General features: G+C 38.9%; 1 protein-coding gene across 5 annotated transcripts in view; it reads right to left on the reverse strand.

Moving 5' to 3' along the window:
• SPIN1 (spindlin 1) overlaps positions 1 to 26,129 on the reverse strand; it is a 67,828-nt gene that overhangs the window by 33,087 nt on the left and 8,612 nt on the right. The window contains exon 1 of one of the 5 annotated variants that reach the window (XM_074855155.1): positions 20,912 to 20,931. The exons of the other annotated variants lie outside the window; for them this stretch is intronic. The gene's annotated coding sequence lies outside the window, so the exon portion shown is untranslated. Of the gene's footprint in view, positions 1 to 20,911; positions 20,932 to 26,129 lie in introns of those variants that run through there. 5 annotated transcript variants of the gene reach the window in all.

Below are 26,129 nucleotides of genomic sequence, written 5' to 3' on the forward strand. Positions count from 1 at the left end.
TAACTTTGTGCTAGCAATACATAATGCAAGAGAGAGCACACTGCAGTTAATATTCATAAATAATTATTTATGAAAACATTTTAGCATAAATAAATGGACAGACGAGTTACCATAAGATAGAGCAAAAAAGGGTTTGCTGATAAGTTCTGAAGAACTTCATATTACAGCATAAAACCAGGGAAGTTGACATAATTGAGGAATCCTAAAAAAATCTGAAAACACTATACTAGAAGAACACGTATCAACAGTAATATTATTTTGAAGAATTGTCCCAATGGTTCAGAATTAGATAGGTAGCTTTACAAAGGCTACTCTCTTCCAGAAGTTGTCTATCTCAGTCAACAGTTGTGGTGGCTTAGTCCCTGACGGGACCATGCGGCCGCTGCCCCTCCTCCACAAAGGGAGTGAAATACAAAGCCCCAGGGCTGAGATAAGGAGAGGTTTAATACAACAGTGCAAAAGCAACAAAACAAACAACAGTAACAGTAATAACAATGAACAGAGCAAGATATCTACCGGTACAGCAGTGAGAGAGATCGCACAACACACGCGTTCCCCGAATCTCCCGCGCTCCCACGCTTGGGCGCCAGGAGGTGACGTCAGCATGGTATTGAATAACCTGGCTAGAGCTTCCCCCCACTGCTGGGGAAACTTAACCCTATCCTGGCTAAACCAGGACAACAGTTTAACAAGTTTTGTCTAAGCCATCTTTTAGCACATGTCCTTACCATGGGTCTACTAAAGTTGGAAACAGTATTTCAGGTAAAATATGGATTTAAAAATTTTTTTTTAATCAACTTCATTAAATTAAAGCATTAGTATAGTTTTACAAGATGTCCTGGTTTCGGCTGAGAGAGAATTAATTTTTTTCCTAGTAGCTGGTACAGTGGTCTGTGAGAATACTGTAGATAACACACTGATGATTTAGTTGTTGCTAAGCAGCACTTATCCTAAGTTAAGGATTTATCAGTTTCCCACGCTCTGCCAGTGAGCAGGTGCACAGAAGCCATGAGGGAGCATGGCCAGGACAGATGACTTGAACTAGCCAAATGGATATTCCATACTGTAGAACGTCATGCTCAGTATGAAACTGGGCCAGTTGGGCAGAAGGGGTGAATTGCTGTTCAGGCACTGGTCAGTGAGTGGTGAGCAACCGCACTGTGCATCACTTCTCTTTTCTTGGGTTTTATTATCTCTTTTATTATGTCCCTTTTCATTACAATTGTTGTTGTTGCTACTTTGTTTTATTCTATTTTAGTTTTAAACTGTTCCTATCTCAACCTGTCAGTTTTTCCTTTTTTCCCCGATTCTCCTGCCTATCCCACTGGGAGGGCGGAGGAGTGAGTGAGCAATCAGCTGCTTAATTGCTGTATGGGGTTAAACCATGACCCAAGAACCCATGCATATCGTAACTCCCAAAGACTGCATTCAAAATTCTTACACAGAAAAAAATATAAAAGGAAAGAACAGCCAGAGAGACAAATCTGAAAGTGTAATTTCCAGTGTTTCCTATTCAGGCTTTTTTCCTCTTGAATTAGCAAAATGTAGCTGTTACTGAGACAACAGTATAGTTCGGTCATTTCCACTGCATTTTCCTCATGACATCATTAAAGCAGTCTATCTCACTTAATCCAATTTAGAATTTAAGAACTCTTATTTTTGCAACAGATGTAATTTGAAGTAAACTCTGACAGTGCATGAATCAGTCACTTCATAAAGGCAGCGGTAAGAACTTCATTAGAGTCAGTATTATACAACAGTATTTTAAACAAACTTGGTTATCTTTTTTAATTTCAGGGACTTAATGATCACCCTCCCAGCATCCGAGTATCATCTTGCAAGACTAATTTTCAGAAACTTCCACACCACAGTTCTAAATTGAAATAAAAGCGCCAGTAAAAAAAAGCAGGAGAGCACAGGTTTCTCAGCCCCTATGTCAGAATGCACCCCTTTCTAATTTTTTTAAAAAACTGTTACAGGTTAAATGCCAAAAAGGTGTTATTTCCTCCAAAAGTTTATAAATAATTTTTAGCCTTGTCTGCATTACTGTTATGCTTACATAATTAGTTATTGTGGGAGATGCAAGGTACAAAAGTTAAGTGTGTTCTTGTCTGCATTAAAGCACCGATCCATCAATAGCCTGGAACACACAAAAAGACCCACAAGTAGGATTTTTCACTTTCTACGAAAAACACCAAACAGAAAACCAAAACCCAGTGTAATTGCACTGGACACTACCACTCTAGACAACTGCTCTAAATTACAGGAAGAACACACTAGACTGTTTGGACATATTTTGCTGGCATCTGTGCTCCTTGACAAGCCCTGGATCACTGGGAGAGAAATCAATTTCAGGAATTTAATTCTAAGCACCCTACAATGAAGTGTAGGGTGTTCATCTTACACATTCACAGAAGTATACACTGTATTCCTAAAATAAATAAAGTCCATAGATGAAAAACACCCTTAAAATGTGAGATTTCCCAAATGTTCTCCAGTCCAAGACAACAATCAATGGACCTGACTAGTGCCACATCAGTGAAATTGATCATTAAAACTTAGCTGTTTAGAAATTAAGCACTGAAGAAGGCAAAGTCTCTCCAGGTAGCAAGAACGACTTTCCTGAAAATTTGGGTATCTAGAATTGAACTCCTACTTCTTACAGATATATACCAAGATGGCACTTTCTAAAGTGCATCTAAGTGTTACTGCAATCAGAGTATTATTTCAGACATTCTGGTCAACAGCAAATTATGGCAATGTCATCTCATTCTCACCTGACTGGCTTGCTATTTTATGCTAGTCCTCGGTATATAGTTAAACCCCGTATCTGACATGAATGTGGGATTTCGGCCCCCAAAAGTGACAGCCTCCACAAATGGCATACCACAAACATAGTTCCCAGGGATTCCCCATGAAATGCACTGCATTTTCACATATCAAAGATTTTACTCAGTGGGCCATAAGTGGAAGCTGAGAGTACATAGTAAACTCTCCAAGATAAACTGCCTGGAAATGACTCAACTAGCAGGTCAGCTGTTAGCCTGGCAGAGCCTAATAGCTGTCTGACAAATAGCTATCTGACCACCTGTACAGTGAAAGCACAGAAGTACCTCAGATATGTTTCAAATTACCTTATTTTTCTTTCCGATTGAGATTAAAGCTATTACAGAAACTATGCTAGGACAAATGGAAAATAAGGAGGTGACTGGTGACACCCAACATGGTTTCACTAAAGGCAAATCATGCCTGACGAATTTAGTCGCCTTCTACAACAGGGTTACAGTGTTGGTGGGTAAGGGAAGAGCAACTGACATAATCTACTTGGAATTGTGCAAAGCACTTGACACTGTTCCACACAATATTGTTGTCCTTAAATTGGAGAGACATGGATTTGATGGATGGACCACTCAGTGGATAAGGAATTGGCTAGATGGTTGCCAATTCCTTCGAAGAGTTGCGGTCAACAGCTCAATGTCCAAGTGGAGAACAGCGAGAGCAGTGATGAGTGTTGTTCCTCAGGAGTTGGTATCGAGGTGAATGCTGTTTAACATCTTTGTCGTTGACATGGACAGTAGGGTTGAGTGCATCCTCAGCAGCTCTGCCAATGACACCAAGCTGTGTAGTGTGGTCAACATGCTGGAGGGAAGGGATGTGACATCCAGAGGAACCTGAGAGCTGGGCCTGTGCAAACTCATGAAGGCCAAATGCAAGGTCCTACACATGGGTAGGGGCAATCCCATGCACAAATACAGGCTGGGGGATGAGTGGATTGAGAGCAGCCCTGCAGACAAGGACCTGGTGGTGTTTGTTGACGAGAAGCTCAACATGACCCGACAATGTGCGCTCACAGCCCATAAAGCCAGCTGTATCCTAGGCTGCATCAAAAGTGTGACCAGCAGGTCAATGGAGGTGATCCTGCCCTTCTACTTACTTGGTTCTTGCGAGACCCCACCTGGAGTACTCTGTCCAGCTCTGGGGCCTGCAGCATATGAAGGACATAGACCTGTTGGTGAGAGTCCAGAGGAGTGCCATGAAGCCAGTCAGGGGGCTGGAACACCTCCCCTATGAGGACAGGCTGAGACAGTTGGGGTTGTTCAGCCTAGAGAAGAGAAGGCTCTGTGGAGACCTTACAGCAGCCTTCCAGTACTTAACAGAGGTCTACAGGAAAGCTAGGGAGGGACTCTTTATCAGGGAGTCTAGTGATAGGATGAGGGGTAACTATTTTAAACTGAAAGAGTGAGGAAGAAATTCTTTACTGTGAGGGTGGTGAGACACTGGAACAGGTTGCCCAGAGAAGCTGTGGATGCCCCCTCCCTGGAAGTGTTCAAGGCCAAGTTAGACGGGGCTTTGAAGCAACCATTCTTAGCAAACAAAAGCAGAAGTTGAAGCCTGATCCATCAGAGACCTGAACCATTTTCTACAGTTTTCTGGATATAAATTTAGATAGAAATCTCAAAATAACCTGTATGAAGTTCCATTATTCACTCTCCAGTATCTGTCCAAGTAGTTCAAGAAATCACTGTGTGGGAAGCCTTAATGTGCAGTTATGGTAATGAATCCTACTCTAAAAATCTACAGAGCTATAAGATCAATGCATAAGAAGTCTTCCCATAAAGAGATTTCTTTTCTAGCATGAAATTAAGATCACAGGATAAGGATAAAGGATAGAATTGATCAGAAGATTAAAAATACCTTAACTGTTAACAAGTGAGCTACATCTACTTTCTTGCTGACTTCACAAATGGTCAGAGGACTACTTTCAGAGAACACCATGACGGACACTAAGAAGAAAGTTAAGTGCTTCACAGCATTGGCAGTTACCCTACACAGACTACCACCAAGAAGTTATGAAGTTGAAGTGCCTCTGCCACTTAACATAGATAGATTTGTAAATGTTCTCAGAGGCTTGACATTACGCCTCAGTGTCATCAACACCTCATGCAGCAGCAAAATGTTGCCAAGTAATTAAGAGTGACAGTTTTGACCCTGATATTAAGTAAAAGTTTTAGAACTAAACTTCATCACTTGGGTTATATCAGAATCACTTTACACATTCAAAATTGTCTAGAACTATGGCTTCAGATTCTTTTAAGAGACTAAGACTCTTCAGTGAAAGTGGAACAAGAATCCCAATATCATACATTTCTGATCAATGAAATCTGAGAAAAGCTTGCTTCACAACATGTTAAAACTATGAGACATTTTTCCCTTGATCTTACTTCAGCAAATTCTGTGTTACTAAGAACATTGTAAAACACAGCCCACAAATTACAGAACTGCAGTGTGAACTGTTGTAGCCCAAGCTGCTGAAACTCCAAAATAACATTATAACTAATGTATGCAAAATTTCATATTTCAGAGCAATAAAAATCTGCTCAAAGGATATGCAAACTAAACACAAAGCAAAAAAGTAGCATACAACACAATAAATCCTGAAAACAAGCTAAAATATTTGAACCTTATCTAAAAATTGTATTTAAGAAGTCAATTCAGAAATCAAACCCTGGAAATATCAAAGTTAAATTCAACTTTTTTTGCTTGATAAGTTAAAAAAGGCTTCTAAATTATTTTGAATTTTTTGTAAGACTTACTCTACAGAACTCTGGAAAATTTTTCTCTTACTCTAAAGCACATAAATCATTATGAACTTTCTTCCTAGTAGGATCATTAGAACTTGTCACAATGCATTGCTATTTAATAAAGAGTTAAACAAGTATTAAAGGCAAAGTCATGTACTCCTTACATTTGTTCCACTCTAATCACACATGGCTTTCTTTGTAAAAACACAACTAATTCTTTCCATGTTCTTTAGAGCTTCGCTCTTCTTGTATTTCACATTTTAAGTACATGGATAATAATTGTTTTAGAGGTGAGATAAGCTTTAACGAACACACAACAGAAGTGACTATTAATACTGCATATGCACATTCAAGAGCTTCTGTTGAGGATATCAGGTTAAGAAGTCTGTGGCACTGACAGCATGCCTGGCTCTGCCCGCATTTATTACACATCAGTTACCCTTTCAGATTGGGTAGGTCTCTTTAACTGTCAAAATCACCTGTCACTCTACCATAATTTCTAAATCTATCTGCCACTCCAGAATACTGAATCAAAGCAAACCAGGAAGTCATATACTTTTCTAAACTTTGTTTAAAGACCTTACCTCCCAAGCACTGCCTTACACTTTCTGCATTATCCTCCCTGACATCAGCTTCCAGTCTTCCTTGTGTTTATGTATTTTATCATTGCTTCATAGAAAAATTCCTCCAGGTCATTTGCTAATGACCGTTTCAATCAGCTGCTCAACTTTTTTTTTTTTTACATAGTCCCTCATACCAATACCCTCTTGGGATCACTGCAGCATTTTTTTCTGTCCTAGCCTGTTTGCAAAACCAGCTGCAGTACATCCTTCTCTGTAGTTTCTGGTTTCTCATTAAGGGTTACTTGTCACAAACAAAACTTTTAGTGATTACCTCTGAAAAACTCTGCCTTTCAGTCAGTAATAAAATATTTTTTTTTTAAAGCATAAAGCAGAACACAGAATACAAACAGAAAAGGTCTCACTGGTCATCTTCAGCAGGACAAAAAATGATGCACTACCGAATTACAGTTGCAACCCTATCCAGCCTACACAATGCTGAATAGAAAGAAAATTTAGGACTTGGGGAGTTCTGCTGCCAAACCCCAGTGGGTGTTTGCTAAGTACACATGCACAGGAATTGCTCGGTGCTTATTTGTTCAGAGTTGAAGTTTTTCATTAGCAGCTAGCAATTTTTTTTCAGTAAAACATATTATGTCTTTATCAAAGATACACATACTCTTTATACTCATTTCACCTCTCTGACTTGAAGATTAAAGTACTGGATCAAGAAGGCTACAGTTTCTTTCTGCAGAAAAAGAATAAAACTATTTTTTCTAGTTATATCATCATGAAGATAATTAAACAATTTTGACTTAAGTTTAATTAGAAGTCCACTCCAAAGAGCTTAAGGCATACATCCAGAATAAGAGATGCAAGTCTTAATGGTCAGTCTCAGGCAGTCAAAAGAAATTGCAAACAAGCCCTCCCAAATTTGAACATGAACCATGGGCCAACTCACAGCACCACAGTTCCCCAGTACCACAGCAAACTTATAGGCCTTCTTTAGAAGCACTTCCCAACCACACTATCCTCCCACCAGTCCAAAATGCAGTAAAAGGAAGCCATTTTTAATCACTAATCTTATACCAGTGTATTCTGATCAGCTCCTACACATTGTTCTTCCCATCATTTTGTTAGAATATGGATGTTTCTCCACAAAGGTTTAGAACCAGTGGTCTCTTTTCACCTTCCACCCAATGATTTCTCATTTACAACTAAATTCATTAGGCCACACAAGTTAATAAAAAGCCTGTAGCAAAAATTCAGTTCATCAGCTACTACTTTGATGCTTTCTAACATATTAGCAGTTCTTAGTTCAAACACTCATTGCAGTGAAGTACTGAGTCTTCATTAATGAACCACATTTGTCAGAAAACTTTAACTGATATTTGACAAGTCATAAATCATCTTCAGTTAAGTATTCAAGTTTTAATCAGCCAATAGCAAAATGCAGGGCACACATAAGCAGGTAGACTGCAATTTTTTATGTTTTAAAAGAGAAAATGTTTCTAAAATATTATTTAAAATACTAGTTAAGCTATGCAAACTGTTGCTTTTGTACTTTAAGTGACAGTACTATTTTCCATTACAATACATAAAACTCAACAGCTCACACACTTGCTCTTATATTACTAGCCACAACTTTAAGAACAGAAGAGGTTTTTAAATTTCCTTCCAGTTTATAATAAGTAATTTTACCAAAATCTGTAAATCAACCGAAATTAATGTTAAGAAGCAAAGTCCTGCCAAACATTTCACTAGGCCTAACTTCACCAGCCTTTCTCCGTTTAGTGAATATGCAACTGAAAATACTTGATTAATACGAAAACAAGCACTAGTCAGAATGAATTTCAAGCACGTGTGTCCACGCATACACAACTGTGTACAGCAAGAGAAAGAACTATACTGGTTAATTCAAGTGACCTCCTTCACCTTATGGGTTTAAAAGGTTGAACAGCTCTAAACACTGGAAGAAATTTACATACTATAGCTGAACACAAAATATGATTATCACATATGATAGATAAGCACTTTGCACACATTAAGTTATAGACAGTCTTGAGGTATACAGAATGAGTTAGACAACCAATACTTCCAGAGAAAGAGAAAAAAATTTTCCTATTTCATTGTTAAAGTCAGCAAAATAATTAAGGCTATCAGTTGTAGATCTCCAGGAAATTAATTCCTGTTCCCTGCATTGCAGGGGACAGTTTCCCTTTTACAGGAAGCAATCACATAGTATTCTTTCTGACTTTCTTACTATTCATTGCATTGTTGAAAGAGTATAGACATGTAAGTATATGACTACTAATTGCACAGGAGATTCTTCCCTGTTTTCTGCAGCTAAAGAAGTTTTCAGAGCAGAACAGTTCTCATTTAGTTTTCTTATTTCCAATAGTATCTTTTATCACACTTAAGGCATGACTTCTACTCTACATGGCATGCAACTTGTCACAACAAAATCTACTGCTATTAGAAACACTTCATGTATTGTCAGTATCCTTTTAGAAGCAAAATATTCCAGTTGTGAACAATGCACTGAACACTTGGCCCAATTTTTCAGCAACTCAGCATCTCCCTCTCATGCTGTTTCTAGTAAGATCTAAGTATTCCAAAATCCATCTCCACCTTCTCTACCAATACAGCTGTTTCTAGAAGGCCTTCAGAAACACAAGTATTCCTCACAGTAGCTACTTCCATTAGCAATGCATTGCACTGTTAATTTTATTTTTTATTTTTTTAAATGAAGTTACTGTAATTCAGCCTCAGGCATGTGAGTTGCACTGCCTTACAAAATAGTCATACATAAATAAGGCTGAGTCTTGCTAGTCCACTAAAACAAGAGCTAACTTTTCTACGTTTAAATGTCAACACCAAAAGGTTTTCCAGGTCACCTGTTTTAACACTGAGGTTATACAATCACGTATATTAAAACTCTCCATTTACATTACATTTAACATCTATACAACTGTAAAGCTGGCTGGAATCAAGTTCGTCTGCTGAGGTCTCCTACTGTTACTGATTTGTTATTAATTTGAGCCGATTTTAATGATTTTTTGGTGTTTTTGATTTAAACAAGGAATGATTAAGCCTAATCAATTAAATGGAATTTTATAAGAGTATCAGTTTTATAATAGTTAGAAAAAGATAGTTGTGTAATATTTTAAGTAGCCATACAAATACTGTATTTAGTTTAGAGTAACCATACAACCAGTCATGCTGCTACAAAGTCCGTTGTAAAGTCCCAGGCTAAGGCCGCGTGGGCCAGTAACAATCACTAACCAGATTTCTATTCAAAGAATAAGATCCATAACCAGGTACTATTGTTAGCCTGTTTGATAAGGACAATTTATTGCCCTGTTGACCAGGATGTTCTAAAGGATACATTGTGAAGGGACCTTGAAGCATGTTAAAACTGTAGTGTGAGCCAAAGTCCTTGAGACAAGGACTTTGGAGGGTCTTTCTTTTGAGTCGGTGGTCCGTGGTGGTCATAAAAGCAGCCCCTCAACTCAATTTAAAGACAAAATGCACATGACCGGAAAGGGTGGGATTAAGAAAATGAATTATGAGAATTGATATGACTATGTATGAGAATGTTCACTATGCATCATTGTAGCCTATATAATCAGCATGCTACACGAGTTAGGTGTGTGCTGTTGGTGAGACGACTCCCCTGTGCACCCGGCCGTTAATAAAGAAGTGTCTGCTTATCTACATCACACTGATGTCAGTAACTTTTTATACCATTTGCTGACAGTTTCTGGTGACCTAGATGGGACCCTGCTAAGAGAGACCGGAGGAGTCGGGGACCAGGCTGGTTCCAGCTGGCACCAAGGAATTCTCAGGGATACTCATCAATCCCCAATCCTTAAGGCTCTTTGCAACATCCCGTGGAATTGGTAAGACACTTCTTATTTGGTTTGGAACGTCTGGCCATCAAACGCAGAAAAAGCTGTACAGGGTTGGACTAAGGGTACGCATTTGGACTGGGAGACAATGCGTCTGCCCACAAGACATAAGTGAAAGCTATTGCAGGGTTGGACAAATTTTGGTATTGAAAAAACCTATATGCTATAGGTTTTTGTTGGTCTATTTTGGTGTCTGTATCTGTTTATCTAAAAAAAAAAAAAAAAATCAGTGATGTTGTGTGCGTTTGAGACGTACAAATAAGTATGAAGCAAGTGTGGAGTTCAGATCTGCGGTTCTGTTATCCCATGAGGGGTGGAGCCAGAGAAGAACAAAGCAAAAGATTTAGTGATTGTGCATGATTTTAAAATATTTTGAAATGGCATCTGAACACATTTGTTCAAGAGTAAGAGTGTTGGTAATCCGGCTTCTGATGAAAAGGTACTGAAGACTTCTCCATTAGGATGTCTGTTAGCACACTGGGGAGAAATACATGATGACTTACATAAAAGTCAAATGATAGAGTATTATAATCATTGGTGACTTGTATGTTTTGGAAGATCAGGAAAAGTGGCCTACCAATGGAACTCTGAGCTATAACACCATATTACAGTTAATGTTGTTTTGTAGAAGGGAAGGAAAACGGAATGAAGTTCCATATGTAGATTTGTTCTTTTATTTGAGGAAACGAACTGATTGGCAGACAGAATGTAAATTGATTAGTGGAAATAATTTGGTAATGGCTTTGACTTCTGAAAACAAGAAAATAAATAAATGTTGCTCTGCATGTGATATTGGGAAAAGATGCATAAAAAAGGATGAAGTAGGACCAGAATTAGATATATATAGCCCCTCCGCAAGAAGTATAGAGACCTCGGAGGCGGGGATATGGAGGTAAAAGAGATAGTGAATCAATAGAGATACCGGAGTCAGAAAGTAGTGGAATAGAAGATGAGGAGAACCAGGCAGCAAACACAGGTAATAGCCTCTTTGAGACAAGGGGGTCATGATGGACCAGTGCCTTTGTATGCCTATGTAAAAGTGCCTTTTTCAGTTATGGATCTGATGTCTTGGAAACAGGCTGCAGGGACTTACAGGGAAGATCCTGAGAGAACAGGCAGAATAGTGACACAATTATTAGAATGCAGGACCCAGACTGGAATGATTTGCAAGTAATACTGGGGAACTTACTGGACGGGATGGAGAAACAAATGGCACTGAGGACTGGTAAGGTGCAGGCAGAAGTGGTGGTTATGAGTGGGATGACTGATGGAACTTTAGAGCAAAATTCTCCTTCTGGAGATCCCCAGAGGGATCCAAACCGTGGGGAGCATAGACAGAGATTAAATCGATATCAGAAATGGGTTCTGTATGGGGTAAACCATGCAATACCTAAATCTGTGAATTGGTCTAAGCTCTATGAGGTAAGACAGGATAAAAATGAATCTCCCTCTGCATTTCTGGAAAGATTGAGGAAGTTGACAGAAAATATACTGATTTGAAGGTGGAAACAGAAGCAGCTCAGATGCAACTAGCCTTGATCTTTATGGGGCAGTCTGCACCAGATAGAAAAAGCTCCAGAAACTAGAAGGAGAAGATTCAAGAAATCTGAATAAGATGTTGGATGTTGCATGAAAAATCTGTCGAGAGAAAGAGAAGAAGAAAATTAGAGAAAGCAGGCTACTGGTTGTAATAACAGGAGCACTAGTGAGAGGTTGAGGACACGTGAGAGGACAAGGGGCTACTGCAAGAAGAGGATTTGTGAATTCTGGGAACTGAAATTTGAATGCACCCCTCGGTGTGCTGATTGCAGAGAAGGGCATTGGAAACAGGAATGTCCAAAGATGATGGGTGGTCAGCAAGAGGCAGCAAGAGTAATGACCCTAGATGCATGAAGGGGACTGGAGGGGAACTCAGCTGAACCTCTGTTTGTAATTAAGCTGGGAGAAAAGGAGGTTAAATGTCTAGTAGATACAGGAGCAACATTTTCAGTTTTGAATACTTGTGAAGGAAAATTAGGAATCAAAACAGCAAACATAAGAGGAGTGATGGGAAAGGAAGAAAACAGGCCATTCCTTCAACCCCTGGATTTGAAATTTAGAAATAAAGTAATTACACATGAATTCTTGTATGTACCAGAATGTCCGGTACCTTTGTTAGGAAAAGACTTATTGTTTAAACTAAATGCTCAGACTGTTTTTGAAGAAGGGGAACTTTTTCTAAAAATACCTGAGTCAAAGGCAGAAGAAATCCTGATGATACAGGAAAGAATAAAAGAACACGAAATTCCACAGGAAGTAAATCTAGCAGTAATCCCTACAGTATGGGAAACAGATAAACCTGGCGAATCAGAATTAGCACTACCTGTGAAAACAGAATTGAAAGAAGGTGTGTCCTGGTTTTGACCAGGGTGGAGTTAACTTTCCCTGGGTTGAGAGGGAGTGCAGCTAGAAGGCAGGTCCCGATCAGTCACTGGAGTATTTCATCCCATGTGATGCCATGCCCAGGGATACAGGTGGGCGCGGGCTCTCTCTGGCACCGCCGTTTTCGGGTTCCGGTCCGGTCACGTGTTGCTGTGGGGGCGGTCACCGTGCTCAGTAAGCCACTGCTGCATTTTACCTGTTTCTTTTGGACTCACTATTGTTACTGTTGTTCTCTTGTTATATTTAGTAAATTCTTTCTCTTTATTCAACCTATGAATTATCTTCTTTTTGTCCCTACCCTATTTCACCGGGGAGGGGGGAGGTGAACAGCCGGCCACATGGCGTCTGGCTGCTGGACGAGTTCAAACCTCAACAAGGTGCAAGACCAGTGAGGATTAAACAGTATCCAATTAAACCAGAAGCTAGGCAGGGGATTATGATATTGATTGACAAGTTTTTAGAACACAAAATTCTTGAGGAATGTGAATCTGAATATAATACCCCAATTTTACCAGTTAGAAAGCGTTCAGGGGAATACACATTGGTACAAGATTTAAGAGCAGTGAACCAGATAGTTAAGGACATTTATCCTGTAGTGGCAAATCCATATACTTTGTTGACAGCATTAAAAGAGACCCATCTGTGGTTTACAGTGCTTGATTTGAAGGATGCTTTCTTTTGCATACCTCTGGAGAAGGAAAGCAGAAAATTGTTTGCCTTTGAGTGGGAAAATCCACAAACAGGATGAAAAATGCAATTAACATGGACAAGACTACCCCAAGGATTTAAAAATAGCCCGACCATTTTTGGAAATCAGTTGGCGAAGGAACCTGAAGTATGGAAACAGGATGATTCACGGCCAAAGCCTGGACACTTAATTTTGCAACATGTGGATGACATATAATTGCTACAGAAGAAAGATCCACCTGAATAAAGGTAACAATAGAACTTTTAAATTTTCTTGGGACTAAACAGGTACAAGGTATCCAGAAATAAAGTCCAAACAGCAAGCCAGACTGTAATATATTTGGGCTTTGAGATTTCAAAAGGACAATGGCAACTGGGAACAGAATGTAAGGAAGACATTTGTGGCATACCAGAGCCGGAAAGGTGTTCATGGACTAAAGGCCTTTTTGGGAATGGCCGGGTGGTGTCGCCTTTGGATAATGAATTACAGTCTAAGAGCCAGGCCACTGTATGAAGCTCAAAAGAACCTTCCCTTTCTAAGGGGCCCACATCAGCAACAGGCCTTTAAAGATTTAAAATGAACTCTAACGTCTGCACCTGCCCTGGGACTTCCAGATTTAACCAAAGATTTTCAGTTGTTTGTTCATGAAAGACAACATCTTGCACTGGGTGTGCTGACCCAGAGAACAGGAGGTTGGAAGAGACCAGTTGGATACTGTGAGTAAAGTATGGCCTGCTTGCCTTTGAGCAGCTGCTGTTACAGTAATGCTTATTCAAGAGGCCCAGAAATTGACTTTGGGAAGAACAATAACAGTATATGTCCCACATATGGTGATAACTGTTTTAGAACAAAAGGGGGGACATTGGTTGTTCCCAAGCAGAATGATGAAGTACCAGGTGGTCCTGACTGAACAAGACAATGTAATTTTAAAAACAACTAAGCTGGTAAACCCTGCAGTTTTTCTATGTTCTACACAGGAAGAAGGGCAGGACTGCCTGACTACCATTGAACATGTGTACTCCAGTCAAGAGGACCTGAAGGACACATCGTTGGAAGATCCTGACTGGGAGTTATACACAGACGGCAGCAGCTTTGTGGAACATGGAGTTCAATACTCTGAATATGCGGTAACAACAGACAATTCAATCATAGAGGAAAATGCATTGTCTGGCACCACTTCAGCTCAAAAGGCAAAACTCATTGCTTTAACTAGAGATCTTGAATTAAGTGAAAAGGAGAAAGCAAATAATTGGACTGACTCAAAGTATGCTTTTGGGGTAGTACATGTCCATGGAGTCTTGTGGAAAGAAAGAGGATTATTGATCTGCCAGGGATCAAATATTAAACATCAGGATGAAATTTTGTAATTATTGCAAGCAGTTCAGAAACCAACTCAGGTGGCAATCATGCACTGTAAAGCACATCAGGTTGGGAATACAAAAGAAATTGGAGGAAATAGCAGACAGGGCTGCCAGAAAAGCAGAGAAAGAAACAACATTACAAATAGCATTGATTCCAACCAAAACAGTAGTTCTCCCAAGGGAGAACTTCTACAACAGGGTGACCTGCTTATTGGATGAGCGAAAGGCTGTGGATGTAGTTTATCTTGACTTCAGTAAGGCCTTTGACACCGTTTCCCACAGCATTCTCCTGGTGAAACTGGCTGCTTGTGGCTTAGATGATCGCATGCTTTACTGCGTAAAAAACTGGCTTGATGGCCGGGCCCAAAGAGTTGTGGTGAATGGAGTTAAATCCAGTTGGCAGCCAGTCACGAGTGGTGTCCCCCAGGGCTCGGTTCTGGGGCCCCTCCTGTTTAACATCTTTATTGATGATCTAGACGAGGGGATCGAATGCACCCTCAGTAAGTTTGCAGATGACACCAAGTTGGGTGGGAGTGTTGATCTGCTCGAGGGTAGGGAGGCTCTGCAGAGAGATCTGGACAGGCTGGAGCGATGGGCTCAGGCCAACTGGAGGAGTTTCAATAAGGCCAAATGCCGGGTGCTGCACTTGGGCCACAACAACCCCCAGCAGTGCTACAGGCTTGGGGAGGAGTGGCTGGAGAGCTGCCAGTCAGAGAGGGACCTGGGGGTGTTGATTGACAGTTGGCTGAACATGAGCCAGCAGTGTGCCCAGGTGGCCAAGGCGGCCAATGGTATCCTGGCTTGCATCAGCCATAGCATGGCCAGCAGGGACAGGGAAGTCATCCTGCCCCTGTACTCGGCACTGGTGAGGCCACACCTCGATTCCTGGGTTCAGTTTTGGGCCCCTCACTACAAAAAGGACATTGAATTACTCGAGCATGTCCAGAGAAGGGCAACAAAGTTAGTGAAGAGTCTGGAGCACAGGTTGTACGAGGAGCGGCTGAGGGAACTGGGGTTGTTTAGTCTGGAGAAGAGGAGGCTGAAGGGAGACCTCATTGCCCTCTACAACTACCTGAAAGGAGGTTGCAGAGAGCTGGGGATGAGTCTCTTTAACCAAGTAATAAGTGATAGGACAAGAGGTAATGGCCTCAAGTTGTGCCAGGGAAGGTTTAGACTGGATATTAGGAAGCATTTCTTTACAGAACGGGTTGTTAGGTGTTGGAATGGGCTGCCCAGGGAGGTGGTGGAGTCCCCATCCCTGGAGGTGTTTAAGAGTCAGGTCAACATAGCGCTTAGGGATATGGTGTAGTTGGGAACTGTCAGTGCTAGGTTAACAGTTGGACTAGATGATCTTCAAGGTCCTTTCCAACCTAGACGATTCCGTGATTCTGTGAGAAACTTAAATATTCAGAAGATGATAAATTGGGGCAATTATTGAATGCTAGGAAAAATTTAGCTGGATGGTGGGTGACAGCTAATGGACAAGTAATAGTACCTTTTCTAATGAGAGAAATAATTCAGGTAAAACATCAGGAACGTCATTGGGGCATCGAGGCTTTTATAACCCTTTTAAAAAGACAACTAGTATTAGTTAAGAATTTAGGAATTGCCAAAATAACTGCAAAATGTGAACTGTGTTTGAAAAATAATCCAGTACTGAAGAAAAAGGTTCCAATGGGTAAACTCAAATCTGGAACTGTACCAGGAGTCTATTGGCAAGTAGACTTCTCAGAGTTACCTAGACAAAATGGGTATTGGTACATTCTGGTGGGGGTTGGTACTTTTACAGGATGGTCAGAAGCCTTTCCTCGTTGTACCACTCAGGCAAAAGAGGTTGTAAAATGGTTACTACAAGAAATAATCCCCAGATTTGGAGTCCCTATTGGGATCTCTTCAGATAGAGGCCCACCCTTTGTTCCCGAAGTAGTAAAAAGTGTCTGTGCAACTCTGGGAATTACTTGGGATTTACATACACCATGGGGGCCACAATCCAGTGGAAAGGTAGAAAGAATGAATCAGACCCTAAAAGGCAAATTAGCAAAAAATGTCAAGAAACTAATTTAAAGTGGCCTCAGTTAGTCCTTATGAATTATTATATGGGAAACCATATGAATCTCCAGAACCAAATCCAAATATGCATGTAAAAGGAAAACAAGATGTGTAAAATTATTTACTTTCCTTAGGAAAAATCCTGACTGCAATCTGAAATGCAGTAGTGTGGAACAGACCTCTATCCCCGGAAAATCCAGTACATGACTTTCAACCCAGAGACTACGTCTATGTGAAGATGTAGACTTCTGAATCCTTGCAAGAACGCTGGAAAGGACCCTTTCAAATACTGCTGACTACCTTTACAGCTATCAAAATCACAGAATCAGATACGTGGATACACTATACTAGAGTGAAGAAAGTGCCCCCTTCCTGGAAGGTCATCAGTAAGGATCTGGGATCTTCAAAATTGACTCTAAAATATGTCTAACTTTATATATTGATTGGAAATTGGTTTAGATTTGATTTTAATCTGGAAACTGATGCTAGTGGGATCTTGATTTGAGGTAACAATTGAAAGACAAAATGCAACTGAGAATTATGAGGAAATGTTAGACCTGAAGGTAAGGAATAGAAGGCAGACAGAAACAGCTAATATACCTCCCAGAGAAAACACCAGAAGAAAATTTGATGTTAGGATTAATTAAGGAATTTACAGAACATAACGCAGATTACTGCTTGCTTACCGATACCAAGAGCAGTAGGTGAATCTGTTCCATGGGGAATTTTAACAATGAATTTGACCAATTTAAGACACAGAAATGAGACTACTCATTGCAAACAAAAACCTTTTGTTGAGTGGTATGAACAAGTAAAAATTACCAGGAAACAATGGAAGTCCCCAGGGAATAAAGCAGATTGTGAAAAAGTGTTAAATTATGTTTTCACAAAAATAGGAAGATATTGAACCATTGGGTGGTGTTCTTAAAATGAACAAATTAGAAACAATGTAAGTACAAACATCATGGAATGGAAGTGTGACAAAACCAATCAGACTACACAAGAGGAGGAGGTGCAATGGGATTCTTTACAGCCCATGTCTGTATTTTCTCAATTTCAGTACATGGCTAGAACTCCTTAGTGTTTTATTTTACTTGGGACGGGACAATTTTTGCAGCCTTTCCATTTATCATTCCAAATGATAAAGGAAGCACACTGAAAGAAAAATTTAGTGTCTTGGTGGAAATGTGAGAAGGTATATAATTGCAGCAATGTAGACCTAATAATTCAGATAATTCCTCCTTTGGCTGCTGCCTTAAAATATGGGTGTCTTTGCAAAGGACTTAAAAATTGTCTTAATTTAACCAAAACCGATACATCCAAAAGAGGAACAATATTTAGCTGTAGAAAATCTACAATTCAGAGTCCAGGACATTTAGTTTGGGCAATGAGTGACAGAACCTGGACAACGCATCTGCCCTTGGATGGAAGAGTAAAACAGATTACTTTAGGTATGCCAACGTTGTGCCCAATTTGGAAATAATCTCCCTTTAAAGGATCATTAGAAAATTTAAAATTAAAGCGGGTTGAAAGATCAGAGACAGATGAAACATGAAATGAACCCTCGATGGGAGTAAAAATTGGCTGGGCTCTAGAATCCCTTTTGAATCCCATGGCATCACAGAAATAGGCAATGGCTGTATCGACTGACTGGACAAGTAGAAAGACTGGCAAATGTCACAAGGGAAGGATTTAAGGAATTAAAATTTACAATTACAGGCAACCTCAAGAATGACTTTGCAAAACAGAATGGCACTAGATATGCTGTTGCTCAACGAGCATGGAGTTTGTGGATACCTCAAACAAGAGTAAATCATTGCTGCATACATATCCCAAATGTGACACAAGATGTAGAACATGACCTAGAATTACTAGGAAAAATTGAGGAAGATACTGAAAAGGTCTGAGAATATATGTCAGAAGATTGCATAGACAAGATTTTTAGTGGATTAATTTGGCACGTTATTTATCTTGCTGGTTGTTTTCTTGATGATTTATTTCTGCTTGAAGAAAAAAATTAACAGCAAAATTGCATTCAATTGCCTGGTAAGAGAAATCCCAAGACTCTCACCAGCATACAGTGAGACAGAAATGTAACAGACTTCGGTACCAAAGTATTGAGATGATTTTCAAAACTTTCAAAGGGCCAAAATGTTACCGATTTGTTATTAATTTGAGCTGATTTTAATGTTTTTTGGTGATTTTGATTTAAACAAGGAATGATTAAGCCTAATCAATTAAATGGAATTTTATAAGAGTATCAGTTTTATAATAGTTAGAAAAAGATAGTTGTGTAATGTTTTAAGTAGCCATACAAATACTGTATTTAGTTTAGAGTAACCATACAACCAGTCATGCTGCTACAAAGTCCGTTGTAAAGTCCCAGGCTAAGGCCGCGTGGGCCAGTAACAATCACTAACCAGATTTCTATTCAAAGAATAAGATCCATAACCAGGTACTATTGTTAGCCTGTTTGATAAGGACAATTTATTGCCCTGTTGACCAGGATGTTCTAAAGGATACATTGTGAAGGGACCTTGAAGCATGTTAAAACTGTAGTGTGAGCCAAAGTCCTTGAGACAAGGACTTTGGAGGGTCTTTCTTTTGAGTCGGTGGTCCGTGGTGGTCATAAAAGCAGCCCCTCAACTCAATTTAAAGACAAAATGCACATGACCGGAAAGGGTGGGATTAAGAAAATGAATTATGAGAATTGATATGACTATGTATGAGAATGTTCACTATGCATCATTGTAGCCTATATAATCAGCATGCTACACGAGTTAGGTGTGTGCTGTTGGTGAGACGACTCCCCTGTGCACCCGGCCGTTAATAAAGAAGTGTCTGCTTATCTACATCACATTGGTGTTGACAAATTCTTTTATCCTGTTTGGTGACAGTACTAATCCAGTATAAGGCTTAAAGAGAGAAAAGCAAGAGTGTGATTTAATGTGATCTCATTTCTGTTAAAAGTGTTAAAAAGGGATGCTTTTCTGCATTAGTAGAGTTGGGGATTGAGCTAATGTCTCTGCTGTAAGAGTAAGACTTGGTTGAAAAGAAACCTTTCTGCTTTCTCTTCCCTTAATTCCCCAGGACACTGGCACAATTAAATTACAAGTTCACTGACAAGTTGGTGAATATTATTTCTTCTGTTACAAGTCTTATCACTTAATTCATCTGTAGGTACTCCAGTCATCTAATAACAGTATGATAATCCCGGCCCTCGACACAAAATTATCACACCATACAATTCTCTTCATATGTCTCAAGAAAAACATTATTCTAGCTTTTTTGGAGAACAGTGGAAGTACACCACTTTTTTCCCTCAACAGTAGACAACATGATCCATATAGCCCCACACCATTAAAAAAATTTTTATGCAAAACACACCCCTAACCAAACAAAACCCTCCTAAAATAAGCAAACTGAACTCTCAAATTGTATTTGAGTTTAATCAGCATTTTCTTTAATCAGCTTTAAAAAAAAAATTGTTACCAACTCATACAAAACCAAAGCAAGTTTTCCTAGAAATGTCTCTATTATCCATCTATAGCTTTCCAACTACTCCTGAATTATTTTGTATGCTGAAGACTTCAAAGACAGTTAGGAAGTGCTTTCCCCCTCCCTGTAACATGTATAATAAAACAGCATTTTAGAGAAGTAGGTCTTAAAAAAGTCCTCAAAATTATCATCTGTCTTAAGCTGTCTCCTTGATGGTAGATTATAGCTAAAGCATATTTTCCAAGTTTTCTATTTATTATTCCTCTACACTTTCCATTTCTGTTTTTAAAGTATGCTGCCCAAAACTATCTCAGATTTTGTAAGCATGCTTCCATTTTATCTTTCAAATCCCTAATGGAACTTGAATGAAAACTAATCCAAGGACACACTCAGCGTGGTTTGTCAGAATTCTTGAGAAGACCACGCAACAAGCTATACCTACAAGAATCTTCTACAGCTGAAGAAACTAACGTTCCTAACAAAAGCTACCTCTCTCAGTGCACATTTATTTTTTATACTTACTACAACTTATATTTTATACTTACAGCTTCCATAAGTAGGTTAAATTAAATGGTGTTTTTATCTGAAGAAGGCTAGCTGATTGATGAAATCAATCTCTGTTCTGATACAATTCCCTCACAATACTTCACTATAAACACTTTTGTTCTAAGAGATTACACATTTTCTTTCTCAGAATTGGCAAAAGCTCTTGTAACCATTGTTACAGATCTTTATAGAGCAACAACACAGGGGTTTTTTTAAAAACACAAGTCAGTAATGATAAGGTCATGACAAATTTCCAAATAGGCAATGTGGTATACACAAACACCTGAAAACTCACCATATATCCCAAGTGTCCGTAAGTATACCTCAATACCTGCATCACGAACACAGACAAAGATTAACCCAATGAACTTCAACAGCGAGAACTCCTCCGTTTTCCCCTCACAAGCTTTTAATAGCAGTGATTGACTGGACACCGTTCAATCCTCAGACAAGCAGCAATGAGATGTGGCTTATTAGCTCTAATGACCACAACAATCCAGTATGTGGAACAACTCACTACCAGTTTTTTTAAATCCGTTTCCTAAAGAGTGGTAAAAGATTTGACAAATAGTTACTTGAAGCTAATGTAAACTCAACGGAAAGTAAGAAATTACTATGAATAATTATAGACAAATTTGCATTATTTCAGCCCATTAGTGACTGATACTGTTGTTTAAACTGTTCAGAGAAGATCTCTGAACTAACAGGAAAAAGAATCATCCTTCAGCACAGCAGGTAATTGTGGAAATAATCAGAAATACTATGCTTCAGTAAAATCTGCAAATATTTAATTGGCTACAAAATATTCTAGCACATCTCCACAACCTTTCAACTGCAGCCTTATTTATGTATCAGGGATAGAAGACACCAAAGTGAAAGCAATACAAAAAACCACTTTTATACTTAGTTTTGTGTTGGGTACATTAGCAAATTAATACAGTTCTCTGAACTTTAGGAACGTGCATAGCATGCAGCCTTGTCACACCTGCACATACATGATACACTGAGTGATCTTCACAATAGCACCAGAAGTGTACATATACAAAACTGACTCCTCCTCCCCCTCTGCTACCAAATAAGCTAACCAGAGGCCAGCTAGTTTTTCCATTTGTGGAATTAGAAAAGATGGACAAAGAGGATGACTAACTTTGCTTTCATCAGAAGTAAGGTGTACTTTTATTATGCTTTATCTATTTTTCATCCTCTCTTTTTCATATAAAAGGCATCAAGAAGTTCCATTAGTGGATACATCATTCAGACCAGTACTGTTGTTTAGGAATTAGCTCACCTCTGTCCAGAGGTTTTCAAAGTTCTTGATCTTCCCTTGATGAACAGACAGGTGTGCCTGCAAGAGATGATCATCTTGGCTGGTCCAGCTTAATAGTTCACAGATCAGTTCACAGATCAAGGCTTCTCCCATTGTTTGTGTCTTTGAATCAACTGGAAACAGTTTGGGAACCTCTGATCAAAGCCTTCTTCATTCTGTTTAATTATGTGCTGCTCTATATGTCCCTGAAGTTCTTCCGAGAAACAAAAAAGGCCAGGAAAGGCCTATAACCCACTACTAAAGGAATCTTATACCAGTGGTTATGGAAGTTACATCCAAAGAGCACTAGTCTTTAAATGCTAAACCTCAAATCATACGGGCTGATTAGAAGTAAGTGACAGTGAGAACACTACACGTTCACTAAACTGGACAAGCTATCAGTACATCAGCTGATGGTTACAGTTAACTACAGGCATAGCACTTTGCCTGAAAGGGAAGAGAGCTAGTCATCTACATACAGAGGAAAGAAAAAAAAGGCACCGACAAAACAATTAAAGAAAAATTAAAATCCTGAGGTAAAAGGGGTTGGGAGTAGAAAATGACATACACATACCGTATCCAGAACGCAGTAAGAATAAGCTCTTTTCAATTACAGGTTTGAAGTTTAGTCTCACACTAAGTACAATTAGTTTTCTGAAATTCCCTACAGGTTTCAGGGGAAAGGGACAACTATATGCCCATTTTAAGAATACATAAATAACCCAAAAAACAAAAGAAAGTTAAGTTCTCCAAAGATTTATTCCAGGAAGTCCTGCAGGTTTAATCTGTTATTAATTAGGGCTTATGAACAGTAAAGCTTGGTTTTAGGCATTTGTCTAAAATTAAACTGATTTAAATGTAATAGTTTCTTACTTGATCTGCCTCCCATCTTAGCAATGTCACAACCAGATTCAATAATAGTTGGCTAAGTGCCATATGCTTGCCCTTTGAAAAATTCCTTGTTTCTCGTGTTAGTTCAAAAAATACATACCTAAAATTGAACACCAAGAATCCAAAAAATTGGATCTGAAATTTGGTGTTAAAAAAATACACACACGTTGGCTGTTCTACCAAATAGGGATCAAGCTAAAGAAGGAGTAAGAGAATTGAGTAGTGCCAAATGAGCTTGCAACAGCTTCATTAAAAAAACAGAATGTGGTTGTCAACATAAAATTTTAAGTTCAACATTAATCCATATACAGGCTTTTAAATAAAAAACAGTTTCCAGTCTATTTCCCTTCCAACAGTTGAGAAGAACAAGTGAAACATTTATCTATACACAAACCTTTCAGTCACTCTTCGGCACAGCAGAAATAATTTTGAAAAAAACCCTTGCCCATTACTCCAATATTATACACAGCTTTAGTACTAGAATAAAGACACGCATAGAGCATTTTTAAAGAGTTGTTTTAGAGCTCTCGTCTACTCTGTCCTCAAGCAGCATGGATAAACACAACTTCTTTTGTTTAGTATGGAATGATTTGCCTATGTCAACAGAAGGCATAGTTCAATTTCGGTATTCTTCTGTCCTACTATGGGATTATCATAAACAGCTATAAGAGTTTAGCCAAGCAGCTTTAAAAACAGTGATAAAGTTTATCACTTAATAATATTAAGATAGTTTAATTTCTTTTCACCACATTGCTACAATTCTTCCTGTGACTTTACACAATATACCAGGACTCTGAAGCACAATGACTTTTTAAAGCATCCATGTAATTCCTTTTACAGGCAATGAAAAACTACTCACTGATTAAACCTTGTGTGTGTTTCAACTTACTGATGCACAGTAAGCACAGCCCTCCATGCTTAAAGAAATCTTACAAGATAATGCTTTTATTAAAAATTTGAAGAGATTTAGTTATTTATTCAAAGCCAGGAGAACTTTCCCTGAACCCCTTTATCCAAAGGTGAATTTAAACTTGCTCCTAATTGTTCAGTCTGCTGCAAATTACCTTGCGTTGAACCACAGGGCAAGAACAAGCACAGACACCAGGGTAACAAGTTTTCACAGGTCAGTATAATTGCCTTAAGTTGCACACTTCTGTATCATGTCAAATATGAAGCAGCTTAGCTTCTCCTTATTGATAGGTAGCTGTCCTCCTCCTGAATCCAAAAAAAAACATATGCACAAAAATAACCACTGACCAAGACACAACCATCATGGGCTTGCTACCATTCTATGGTAAATGCAAGTGAACTTCATAATGCAAATGTTTTGTCCTTACTCATGTTCTTACAGACAGAGTTGACCCAAATAATTTATTATTATTGTAAGCAAGTTTATTCAGTTTGGTTTGGTAACAAAGGTCTGTGGAAACTAAGAGAGGGAAATGTCCGTCTGAAAAAGTAAGACATTGCTCTGTTCTCTCCTTAAGTGTCTCCTCATAGGAGATACTTAGGTCATCAACCTTTGTTTGAAGACTAGGTTTAATTGCTATTGTGTTAGTCTGAGAAACATTGTTCCAAAGTTAAGAGGATCACTCAAACATTCTGGAAGAGCAAGCCCAGGGCAAACACACCTATTCCAGCTGTTAGAAGGTAATCCAGTGGTAAATTACTGCCAGCTAAATTTGTTAAATTAGTAAACCATGGCAAATCAAGTGAAGTTATTGGGTAAAATACGGCCCCCTCTAGTCACAGTGGACAAATAATTTTGTTAGGAATGACTGCAGTGAAAAGAGTAAACATTTTGCAAACTGAAGCACGATGACAGAGATAGAGCCCAAAGCACAGAAAAATTTCTCCCTGCACACCTGATTTTAAGAAAAGCTTATAGACTTATGATTAGATAATTTAAATCAGAAGTAATTTTCAACCTATCTTTGCAATGATCAGGAAAAAAGAAAAAAGGACTCAGGGAAAATGGTATCTTGCCTCTAATCTGCATCTTGAAAAAGATGAGCAACCAGTAATGAACTGAATTGGTCTTACCTATTTTCTTCACCTTCAGCCATTTTAGCTTAGATGAAAGTAGTTCTCATACAAATGCATTCAAGTAACTGTTTACACTGGAAACATAAATCACTTAAATAAAAGCATTTACTGTAAAGAATGGCAAGTCTTCTGCTGTGGCTACTAACCAATAACATGATCTTCATTTTACCAGACCAGCTGCAGAATATTCACTCAGTCTACAATGTTAGTATCAATCTCAACCTAAACAGATTATCAGCTTTAAATGGTGAAGAGTTGCAACAGATGTCAAAGCCATAATATGAGTAACAGCAAGGCACTGGAAACAAAATTCAGCATTGCATTATGAGCTCTAGCTACATCTAACTATGCTGTTTTTGATAAATTTGGAGGGTCAGTGAAAGAACAGCACTTTAAAACAAGAATTGTTACTTATATAAGAGTAGTATAGCTGTAGAGAAACGATATCTGGTATTTGTAATATTAATAATTTAAATACTGCTGTCAACCCTGGATTCACCAGGGAAAACAATGGTAACATGAAACTGCTGATCACACCTTTTTGTATAAAAGATTAAAACCATCAGCATTATATGATATTTTCTTTGCTTACATGCAGGTCTTTCAGATTTTTGGTAGAAAACACAACGCATCCTGCGTAAGTCAGGGGCTGGTGGATGGGGAGGGGCAGGACAACAGGGAGGGAAAACCAGTGACTTTCCCTAAAAGCAGTGGAAACATCAGAACAGACCAACCCTCATACTGCTGGTGCTTTTTAAAACATGGAAGAAAAATGCACAAGGTACTCGTTCTGAAATTGGTATGGTATCTGCATACTCATGAAATTAATTAGAAGACCCTGAAGTACTTAAGAGGATGAAGACTTGTTTCCAGTTACTCTGAGAAGTTATATACTGGACTGTGAAAAAACGTGCTTTAGGATAACATCTGCATGAGTTTGAGCATATGACAATTTTTGCTCAGAAACAACTGCCCTAAAACATTGAATTCCTCTTGTTCTGCAATAGCGGAAAGGTGACAAAATCATGGCAAAAAGAAGGTCAAGACTTAAAGAATGAGGACCACCTTGGAGTCACTTGTTCCCTACCATACCTTGCTTGGCCCACAACAAACATTCTTTCCTTTCTTAGATGTTGATAATAAGCTCTGATAAAAAACCCTGCTTTGAAATTCCTTTCCTGTGCATGCTACACAAATGGAAATGAAACAAGAAAGTAAATTAATCAACATAGGACTTCAGTGAGAACTTTCAGCAGCAGCAACAGGTAGA

The sequence above is a fragment of the Strix uralensis genome, chromosome Z (assembly GCF_047716275.1).
Source record: "Strix uralensis isolate ZFMK-TIS-50842 chromosome Z, bStrUra1, whole genome shotgun sequence".
NCBI lineage: Eukaryota > Metazoa > Chordata > Aves > Strigiformes > Strigidae > Strix > Strix uralensis.